General features: G+C 41.6%; 1 pseudogene; it reads left to right on the forward strand.

Moving 5' to 3' along the window:
• Positions 1-4,873: 4,873 nt before the first annotated feature.
• Positions 4,874-8,968, forward strand: LOC143668760 (macrophage scavenger receptor types I and II pseudogene; annotated as a pseudogene).
• The last annotated feature ends 1,089 nt before the right edge of the window (positions 8,969-10,057 follow it).

The following is a 10,057-nucleotide window of genomic DNA, read 5'->3' on the forward strand; positions in this document are numbered from 1 at the left end:
GGACTGCCACTTTCTAAAGCCCTGAGGATAAATGACTCTCAGACTGTGAACTCTAATGGACTTTGCCCTGCGGGTTTTCAAAACTGTATGGGTCCGGTGACCCCTGTGTTCCTTCCTCCCTATGGAAATGTGTCTATGTACCCTATGAATGTTCCTCCTTTGTATGTTGGCAGCAAATAACTTGTTGTGAGTTTTGAAAGGTCCAGAGCAAATGGAGAGAATTTTGCCTTAGGACGGACCATGCCTGTAACTGACTTGATGAGATTTTATACTGTCTTTAATTTTGTACTTCATTTGTATTGCTACTGAAAGGTTTAAGGATATCTGATATTGTTATGAAATTAATGTATTTTGTATATGGGAAAAACATGTCTTTTTTAGGGGCCAGAGGGTGGAATGTGCTGGTTTGAAAGGAAGTATGCCCCCTAAGAAAAGCCATGTTTTAATATGGATCCCATTTCTTAAAGGTAGAATAGTCTCTATTCAATGCTGTGTATTTGGGACTGTGATGGGATCATCTCCCTGGTTGATGAGATTTAGTTAAGAACGGTTGTTAAACTGGATTAGGGGATGACATGTCTCCACCCATCTGAGTGGGTCTTGATTAGTTTCTGAAGTCCTATAAAAGAGGAAACATTTTAGAGATTCGGAGAGAGCAGAGAATGCTGCAGCACCACGATGCAGAGTCCACGAGCCAGCAACCTTTGGAGATGAAGAAGAAAAGTGCCTCCCGGGGAGCTTCATGAAACCAGAAGCCAGGAGAGTAAGCTAGCAGATGATGCTGTATTTGCCATGTGCCCTTCCAGCTGAGAGAGGAGCCCTGACTGTGTTCACCATGTGCCTTTCCAGATGAGAGAGAAACCCTGAACTTCATCGGCCTTCTTGAACCAAGGTATCTTTCCCTGGATGCCTTTGATTGGACATTACTATAGACTTGTTGCAATGGGGACATTTTCTCGGCCTTAGAACTGTAAGCTTGCAACTTATTAAATTCCCCTTGTTAAAAGCCATTCCGTTTCTGGTATATTGCATTCCAGCAGCTAGCAAACTAGAACACCATGAGAGAAAACTGTCTGATTCTTTTTATATCCCCCATGGTGGCCAGTGTTCCTTGGTCAGCCCATGGGGAATTCATGCCTTCTTTCAGCAGATCACAATGGAGCAACTACTAGGTATCAGGCGTGGTCATAGCGTTGGATAAGGGGTGATTAAGACAGACAGAGATATATTGTTCTCATGGAGTTTGGATTTTGCACTGATGAACTTTTCTGTGGACAACTCTGATCTATCTACACCTATAGATATAGTCTCTGCACTCCCACTTCTATCTTCCTTCCTTCTCCAAACTCCAAACAGCTCCACATATGTAAGTGCCATCTTCCCCAATGAAACTGACACTCAGAATGCCCAGATTTGGCCCAAGGAGACTTCCTTTTAGGGGAAGGCCAAGGGGCTCTGCCTCGGTTTCCCTTAGCCTTCCTTCTAGTGCAGGGTGGAGTGGTCTCTGGATGAAGGCTGCTGCCTCCCAACACCCAAAGATGCTTCTCAGTCTAGAACCTGCTCCATCTGCTCCATCCTTAACACCAGCCCTGCTCTTGGGTACAAATATGTCTAAAATCACCGTTTGAGTGGGACAGTGACTTTGGAAATCTGTTTGGCAGTATCTACTAAGATGGATTATATGCATGCTCTATGATTAGAACTTCCGCATAGGTGCAGAGATCTGTGGACCAAGGGACATGTACAAGAATGTTTATGGCAGGGTTATTTGTAATTGTCAACACTGGAAACAGTGTACTTTGTGGTCACACCAAACCCATGGAGATGGTTGTACCTTGCTGGTAGGGTGGTGTGGACTGAGATGGAGCAAGGGAGTTACAGCTCGTCTCATTTTACACCTACCCTCATACCCACTGATCAATGCAAAGGTGGGAAGAAACCATTGTTTTATGACTTGTCAATTAGATCTCTCTCTTGCTTGGGAGGGAATGGCTGATTTTGATTTGGCTAGAGGCCAAGGGATGTGATGCCATTCACCTGGATTATTCACTCAATCCTAACAATTCTCAGTTGATAGGGTAGGTGGGCAACAACTGTTCTCCACTTCTGGTCTCCAAAGGGGGTTTCTCCCGTTCTTCTGGCCTCCTGTCCCACTCCTCACTCCTGCCCACAGAATTACCTACTTGGTGGGCCACGTGGGATCCACATGTCCTGACAGGATGAGCTCTTCTTTCAGGGGTTCTGAGGGTGGGACACGACTCTATCCCCCTTTCCTCTTGGACCAGCAAGAGGCCACTACATGTGTATGCTTTGCAGAATCACATTTTCCCTTGGGTGGGAAGGGTCCACTTGGGGATTCAGACTAAATAACTCCAATTTTGATTCTCACACTTAGCGACATTGCTCATCCAATTATAAAGGTTCATACCAATTATAAAGATGACATTTGGTTGCACTGAATTCTCACTTTTCTTATTTCTTCAGTGATTCAAAACTTGGGTTGGGGAGAAGAGTGCTGTTTTCTGGGCCCTCTTAGAGACCCACAACACAATCCTATGATATGGGTTTTGCCCTGGAGAGATTGAATAATTTTCCCAGTGAGTAAGAGACTGAGTTTGGATTTGAACCCAGGTCAGTCTGATCTGACCCATTTTGGTCTTTACCATCATGTTATATATTGTATACTGCTATAATGACTACACAGAGGACCATGTATGTTGTTTCATCCTTAGGAAGGAAAGGAGATTTTGCTCGGGGTCCTTCTTCCCCCCTTGGTCTCATGAGGGTGCAACCCTAGACATCTGGACATCTTAATATCTAGACAAGAGAGGTCAAACACCTTTTCCTTCCTACCTAGGACCTGTCGTCAATGTCCAGCCTTCTTCTGGGGGTCTTCAGAGGACTAGCTAGCTTCCCTGTTCGTTGTGGACCTTACCAGTTAAGAAATAAAAAAAGTTAACTTAACTTCTTAAAGGCCTCAACATGACTCCACATTTCATTAAAATACAGCATTAGTCAATGGTCCAAAGTGGAAGTTTTCCAGCCAGCTTAAGGAAACAGGGGAGTTGGTTTGATGGATATCAGGCTATCATGTGGAATCTAAGGGCAGCTGGCCTCTCCAGGGCCTGGAAGCCAACAAGTGTGGAGCCACCGAGGATCAGGAAGGAATCTTTCTCTGCTCTGTCTCTGCTCCCCACTGTTGCATTCTTCTCTCCTTGCAGCTGAGATTTCTCTTCTTTTCTGTCTCTGGGATAGATGGATAGAGTTAGATATTCCGTACTCCCACGTCTTGATCATCTGAGTTCAGGCAAACAGTCCAGACAGGAATAGAAACTGGCACTCCTAGTTCCAAGTTTCTAAGAGAGAACTATTGGCATAGTTTAGGTGATGAGTCCATCCCTGTCCTATTAGCTGAGGCTGGCAGAGGGGCAGTGGTGGTTGTGGGTAGAATCATGATGCCAAGTGGTTATCAAGACCTTCCGACCCCTGTCGTGAGGGATGCAAAAAGGGGCTTTCATTAGATGGGCAGACACTCCAAAATGTCTCTACTGCACATAAAAGACATACACAGAATCCTGTGCAATGTAGGCATACAGAAATGGAGAGAGGGTTTCTGTGCATGCATGCATTTGCATTAAGGGGATATGTTTTTGCCCTATATCTTCTTATTTCACTGAGGGGCAACACCACCTGCCAATCTTTCAGGATCTGAAAGTTGGAGTTATCTTTGTTTCCTTCCCATTTTTTATTCTGTGTATCCAATCTCTCATCAAGTTCTGGCACTTGGAAATGCCGTTTGGATTCATTCTCTCCTCTATCCAATCATGCTGCCACTATCCTTATCCGAACTCAGTCCTCTCGTTTCTAGTGGTTAAGCAACCATTCCCTTGCTTGACATTTCCACCCAATAAAACTCAGACTCCTTAGTCTAGCATTTACGATCTTCAAGAAGATCGTAAATCTTCTTCTTCTTATGAATCTTACCCTCTTTCCCATACCTACTTTATCTATACCTCTCCGAGACAACTTATTACTTAAGACTTTGTAAAGCTGTCTGCATGCTTGTCTTAAGTAGAGTGCCAAGTGTGCTACAACTAATGGAAGAATCCGCGTCTGGTACATTTTGATATCTCCTGAGGTGTCCAACACAGTCTTGAGACTGGACAAGAAAGGAGCTAAGTTATTGCTTACTGACTCTAGATCAAACATGGTGGGAGAACTTTATAAATGTTATGCATTTAAGAACCTTACAACAACCCTGTGAAATAAATATGTGGTTATCTCCATTGTAGAGGAGGAAATAGAAACTTGGAAAAGTTACTTGCCTAGGAGCTCACCTCCAGGAAGACTGCTAGAAGATGAATGAATAATTTTCTGGGTCTTCCATAACTTCAGGCTTTCTTATTGACTTATCCTTATTTTCTCCATTAAAAAACTCTATGAACCTAAACTAGGATTTCTTCCGTGTTTCTGGGTGTACTCATCTGATGCCTGCCCTTGCAAGATCCTTTAACAGTATGTTCTCCGTTTTCCTTTCCTTCTCCAACACTTCAACCCCCTCCAGGCTTCGTCGTTCCCAGTGCTGTCTGGTCTTACCAATCCATGCTCAACTAGTCTCTTGTAGCCAGGCAACTTTCTGTCATTTGCTAGTTGTTCTACACATGTTGGCTCATCTCTCCAACGGTAAAATAAGATTCTTAGGGGCAGGAGTCCCTGGTTCATGCTGGTCCACCCAAACTGTACACTCCTCCTCAGACACATTCAGAACTTCCTTTTAAAACTGTGCTCCCTGTTGGGTAGTCAGGTAAGGGAAAAGTTAGGGCTGGGTGCGCAAGAAATAGAAATCCCGTCTCTTTTCCAGCTGGGTCCAATTATGGCTTTAGGAATTCAGAGGCGTGCAAAAGACCGAGTTTTCAGTTCAGAAAATAAAAATGGAAGCGTGCTTGCTGGGTCAGATGCTAGAGCAGAGGCCAATGAGGATTCTGAGGGGCCCAGGATAATCCTCCAAGAAGTTCCCTGGCCCTCTGCAGCCCCTTGGTGTTGGTTCTTGCGGAACATGAGCTGGAACTAAAAGCTCTGGCCCATCCACAGTAGCAGCAAACACCACTGAAGACAAGATTCCCGAGGCCAGAGACCGGTCCTGAAGATTTCTTGCTCATTATTCCAAGACCAACATTCAGAGGATCTCCAGGATGGTTTCCTTCCTTTTGTTTTAACAGGAATTGTAGGCTCTTAGAGCGAAATTTAGATCACTAGGGGGCTCGTGATTTGCTCCTCCACTTTCTTATGGAGGAGGCAAAGACCCGATTTTTGAGGTGACTTCAGCAAAATCACGAAGTCAATTAGTGAAATTAATGTTTAACAGGTCTCCCAGGCTTTTCCATACCAGCTGGTTAATTTGCTTCCACCTTTCTTAACCTTATACCACACCTTATTTCCTTCCTCCGATTACAATTTTTTTCTTTAAGAAATGTTTTATTTTTAGCTGTCTGAGTTACTGAACTGCCCTCTCGGACAAGCTTCTATTTAGTTTATCAACTTATAGAGAACTCCAAGGAAACCTAGGACTTTTGAAATACATGCTAAATTTTGGAAAGTTAATACTCCTAGATGTGTTATGTATTTGCAGAATGAGTAGAAGAGTGCATTAGGCAAATCTTGACAACCTTAATATTGCAGGTCTTGATCATATATCCTATATATGCTGCGTGTATCCCCTATGTGCACCAAAATGAAATACCCCTTTAAAAACCTAGAACTTTTATATTATTATTAAACCATCTCTTAATTTAAAACAGATGGTATCTCCTGGACTCGCTATTATGTAATTCACAGGAAATTCTACTGAAATGTTTTCACAAAGTTTGAGATACCCAAATGATACTCTGCAACCAGTGTCAGTTGTTTGTCATCTTCTGGCTGATTGGAGAAAAGTCTCTACTTTGTGTCAGGAAACTTTCTAAGAAAACTTATCACTTCAGTAGGAAAAGGATGTGGATAATTCACAGGAGGTGGTTTTCATTTTTCTGCTGAGCCAGCTAATCCCTGCAAGTCTCTCCTCTCGAGGGAGGGGCAGCTTAACTTTTAACATGGGCCACATTCTGGCCAGCCCAGATATGCTCAGTCTGAGACCAGTAGACTCAGAAAAGCCTCCAACAAGTGCAATTCCAGCTCTGTTAGTGCCAACCATTTCCTGTGCCCTAATTGTAAGACATCAAGACTTTGTTTGCTGGAGCCATTGTGGTGTTAAGGATCTCCGTGGGTAAAGAGCATATGGTCTGAGAGTTTTCCTGGATTCTCTCTTCAAGGTTTTTGGACTTAAGACTTTCCCTTTGGGCAAAAGCAGCAGCATCCCTTTTTCTCCCCAAGTGGATATCGACACAAGATGCAATTTTCACTAACTGTTCCTGAAGTATTACCAAGGGCGCAGAAAGATTGAAAAGGTTTCAGAGGTGTGGTATGCTGTTGTCCAAATAGATTCTGCGAAAACTAAGAAAAAAAGCTGCTATGTCAAATCATTGCTCTCTCTTTCAAGTTCTATCTATCCGAATTTTCTCTGGATCCCTTTTTTTTTTAAAACAAAAAAAACAAAACAAAAACAACTGGCAAATGCTAGTTCAGGGGTGAGGCATCTGTTGGCTCTGGTGATGCTTATAATCTGGGCAACCCCTGCACTGTCTTGGCTGACTTCATTTGGGTGGTCATCCCAGTGACATAAGAACGTTGTTGCTTCTTGGGGCTTCACTCTGGGTTACTGTCATGAAACCACCAGCACAGTTTAATGCATTAAACTTTTAAAAGTGTTCTTCAAACAGGTCATCATGGTTGTCTTTGGCAGAGATTCAGCCAGCTGGGTTCAGACCATATTGATGGAGAAACTTCTTTGTCTGTGAATGTGGGTAGGTCCAGAAGTGTTTCCATTTCTAAGAGGACATTTTCCTAGGTGTAGGAAATGCTTACCTTCTGTTCTTTGAGCCTTTCTCTTCTTCAGCTGCTGGTTTTAATGCCTGAGATATCCTTTAATCTAGAAAGCAAACAAGTTTGCTTGAAATATTTTCAAGAGGAAAAAAAAAAGCAGCTCACTTTAGCATAAAATGTGCTTTCATTACTTCCAGTTTACTTCTTGAAATTTTATTGTGCATTTTAGTTTCAGTCTTAGAATCAGGAGGTCAATTTTTAGGCCAGTCTTCATCAAACTTTTTTTTTTAAATCCCTTGCCTCCTTTTGCTAAATATAAAGCAAATTTTCCCTACCACCCTTCTTCCCAGTCAATGATGCTACGTACTGAAGGCTTTACCAGTAGAAATGGGCTATTTGTTCTCCAGGAACCTACAGGTATAATATCTTTATAAGAGTCTTTTGACTTGCTTTATTCCAATGGATTTTTTGGGTAAAATGAATAAACAGATATAATAATACTTTTCAGCTCTTGGAGCTAAATGATAAATTCGTAGACTCCAGTCTTTCTGTTGAAATTTGAAGTTGTTTGAAACCAACAGCAGAAGAAAGACTTTCATCCTCCTGTTTTCTATCTTAGCTGATGGATCACTATCTGCTCAATCACCCAAGCCAGAAACCCGGGACTCATCCTAGACATCCCCACCCCTGAATTCTCCCATCCAATGGGTTCTTGTGGTTAGGAGCCCTTCTGTCCATTGAAAACATGACACCTGTTCTTCCAGTGCTCATTTCAAAAGGGAACAACTTCTTATTTTGGTTTGCTAAAGCTGTTGGAATGCAATATACTAGAAATGGATTGGTTTTTATAAAGGGGATTTATTAGGTTACAAAGGTACAGTTCTAAAGCCATTAAGATGTCCAAATTAAGGCATCCAGAGAAATATATCTTGACATTGAAGAAAGGCTGCAGGTATCTGGAACACCTCTGTCAGCTGGGAAGGTGCATGGCTGGCATCTACAGGTCCTTGCTCCTGGTTTGTTGCTTCCAGCTTCTGATTCCAGTGGCTTTCTCTCTAAGCATCTGTGCGTCCTCACTTATCTTCTCTGGGGCAAACTCTGGGTTTCATCTTTTAGCTTAGCATCTCCAAACATCTCGTCTCTTGGTTTCATCTCTCTGCCCTCTGTGTCAGCTCTGAGCTCTCTCTCTGTTTTCTGCTTTTTTATTCTCTTCATAGAGGACTCCAGTAAAAGGATTAAGAACCACTTTGAATAAGCAGGGTCACATCTCCATGAAACCAACCTAATCAAAAGTTCTCAACTTCAATATAGAAACTCTAAAAGGCAAAGTCCAAGAGAATACAGTTAAACAAGAGGAATTATGTGTAATGTATCAGCAAAAATTATGTACATGAAAGAAGAACAAGTGCATTTGGAACAGGATATAAAAGAAATGAAACGGTTGAATAATGTCACTACTAATCTCAGACTTAAAAACTGTAGATATTTGATGACATTAAGAAATATCACTTTAATTCAAGGACTCCCTGGTCCTTCAGGTGAAAAAGGAGACGGAGATGCCAGTGGAGAACGTGGCACACAAGGCATTCCAGGCCCAATAGGTTCCCCAGGTCCTAAAGGTGATTGAGGAACGACTGGCTTTGCTAGAAGTCAAGGATTCCCAGGACTAACAGGGAAGACAGGGGGTCAGGTAATCCTGGACAAGAAAGCCAGAAGGAAGAAAAAGGGTTTGGAACCCACAACTCCAAGACAGCTCAGCTGGTTGGTGGTGGCGGACTCCATGAGGGCAGAGTGGAGGTCTTCCCTGATGGTCAGTGGAGCACAACTTGTGACGGCTACTGGGAAATGCATGGTGGATAGGTGATCTGTTGTTTGGGATACCAAGGAGTTCAAAGGGTGCATAAGCAAGCTTATTTTGGACAATATACTGGCCCAATATGGCTGAAAGGATAGTTTGTTTTAGGAGAGAATCATTATTGAAGAGTGTAAAATCAAAGAATGTGATGTGAGAAAAAGGGGGTGGAAGCACACAACTCTATCTAAGACATGAAGATGCTGGAATCACTTGCATTTTATAGTGAATCATATTTTCATTCACAATTATGAGTTTCATTATTTTAGCAAAATGATTTGTATTACCTTTGTCCATTAAAATCTGTTTAATGAATGTTTAAGAGATTGAGAATATTGTTGGAAATAATTTTAAAAATTGTTAGATATATATACTTAGCACTTTCCTAATTATTTTATGTTTATATTTTAACATTTTAAACTTCTCTATGAACAGATTTTTAAAGTAGAATTTTCTAATATGGTGTGTATGGTTTAGGGGTTCTAGATCATAAAGTCCAATGGTAATGGAAACACATACCAAGTTTTTGCTCCAATTTATGACATCTTTTCCACAAGACTGCAATTTTTCATATATTTTTTTTACCTCTTTGAAATTCCTATTTAGTTTATTTTAATTACTTTTTCAATAATAGGAGGATTGAGGCCATTTCCATTGGACGAAGTTTGTGAAATTTACAATCTGCATACATCTTTAAAGGAAGAATCTTACTCAGCTTCTTCAGTCTTATCCTGGTTCTAAGATTCTAAATGTGCAATAACTTGGCTGATAGATAGCAATGTTATTAATGATATATCTTGGTCATGATGAGCAGTTTACTTATTTTACATGGTAATATACTGACAATTATTTTTAGTGAACAATCGAGTTTGTTGAAAGCAGGATATGTGAAAGGGGCCCAGATCTACCATCACTACTTAACAACATACTCAAACTATATGTGCCCCAATATTTGCTGGATCAAAAATTTCATCTGTCAACATTTGAGTTGAGTAATCAACTTGTTACAATTCTAGGACATTTTTTATAACATGTAAAAAAGTCTACTCCATTCTAGGAATATGCAAATGTCTTGGAAGGCAGAAGGAGAAGTTTCAACTATTCCTCCCCTAAGTCTTTCGTGAAGTCAGTCACCATCAAAACCCGAGAGAGAAAGAGGCATCTCCAGCCCTAAAGGGCCAGTGAACCAAAGCATGGCAAAGTAGTTCCTTAGCAATATTCAGTCCATCCCAAGGGAAGATCTTAGAGGGTGAAAAGTCACTCTGGAACCCAGTTTTTGTACCCTGG

This window comes from Tamandua tetradactyla, chromosome 25 (assembly GCF_023851605.1).
Source record: "Tamandua tetradactyla isolate mTamTet1 chromosome 25, mTamTet1.pri, whole genome shotgun sequence".
NCBI classification, from domain to species: Eukaryota; Metazoa; Chordata; class Mammalia; order Pilosa; family Myrmecophagidae; genus Tamandua; species Tamandua tetradactyla.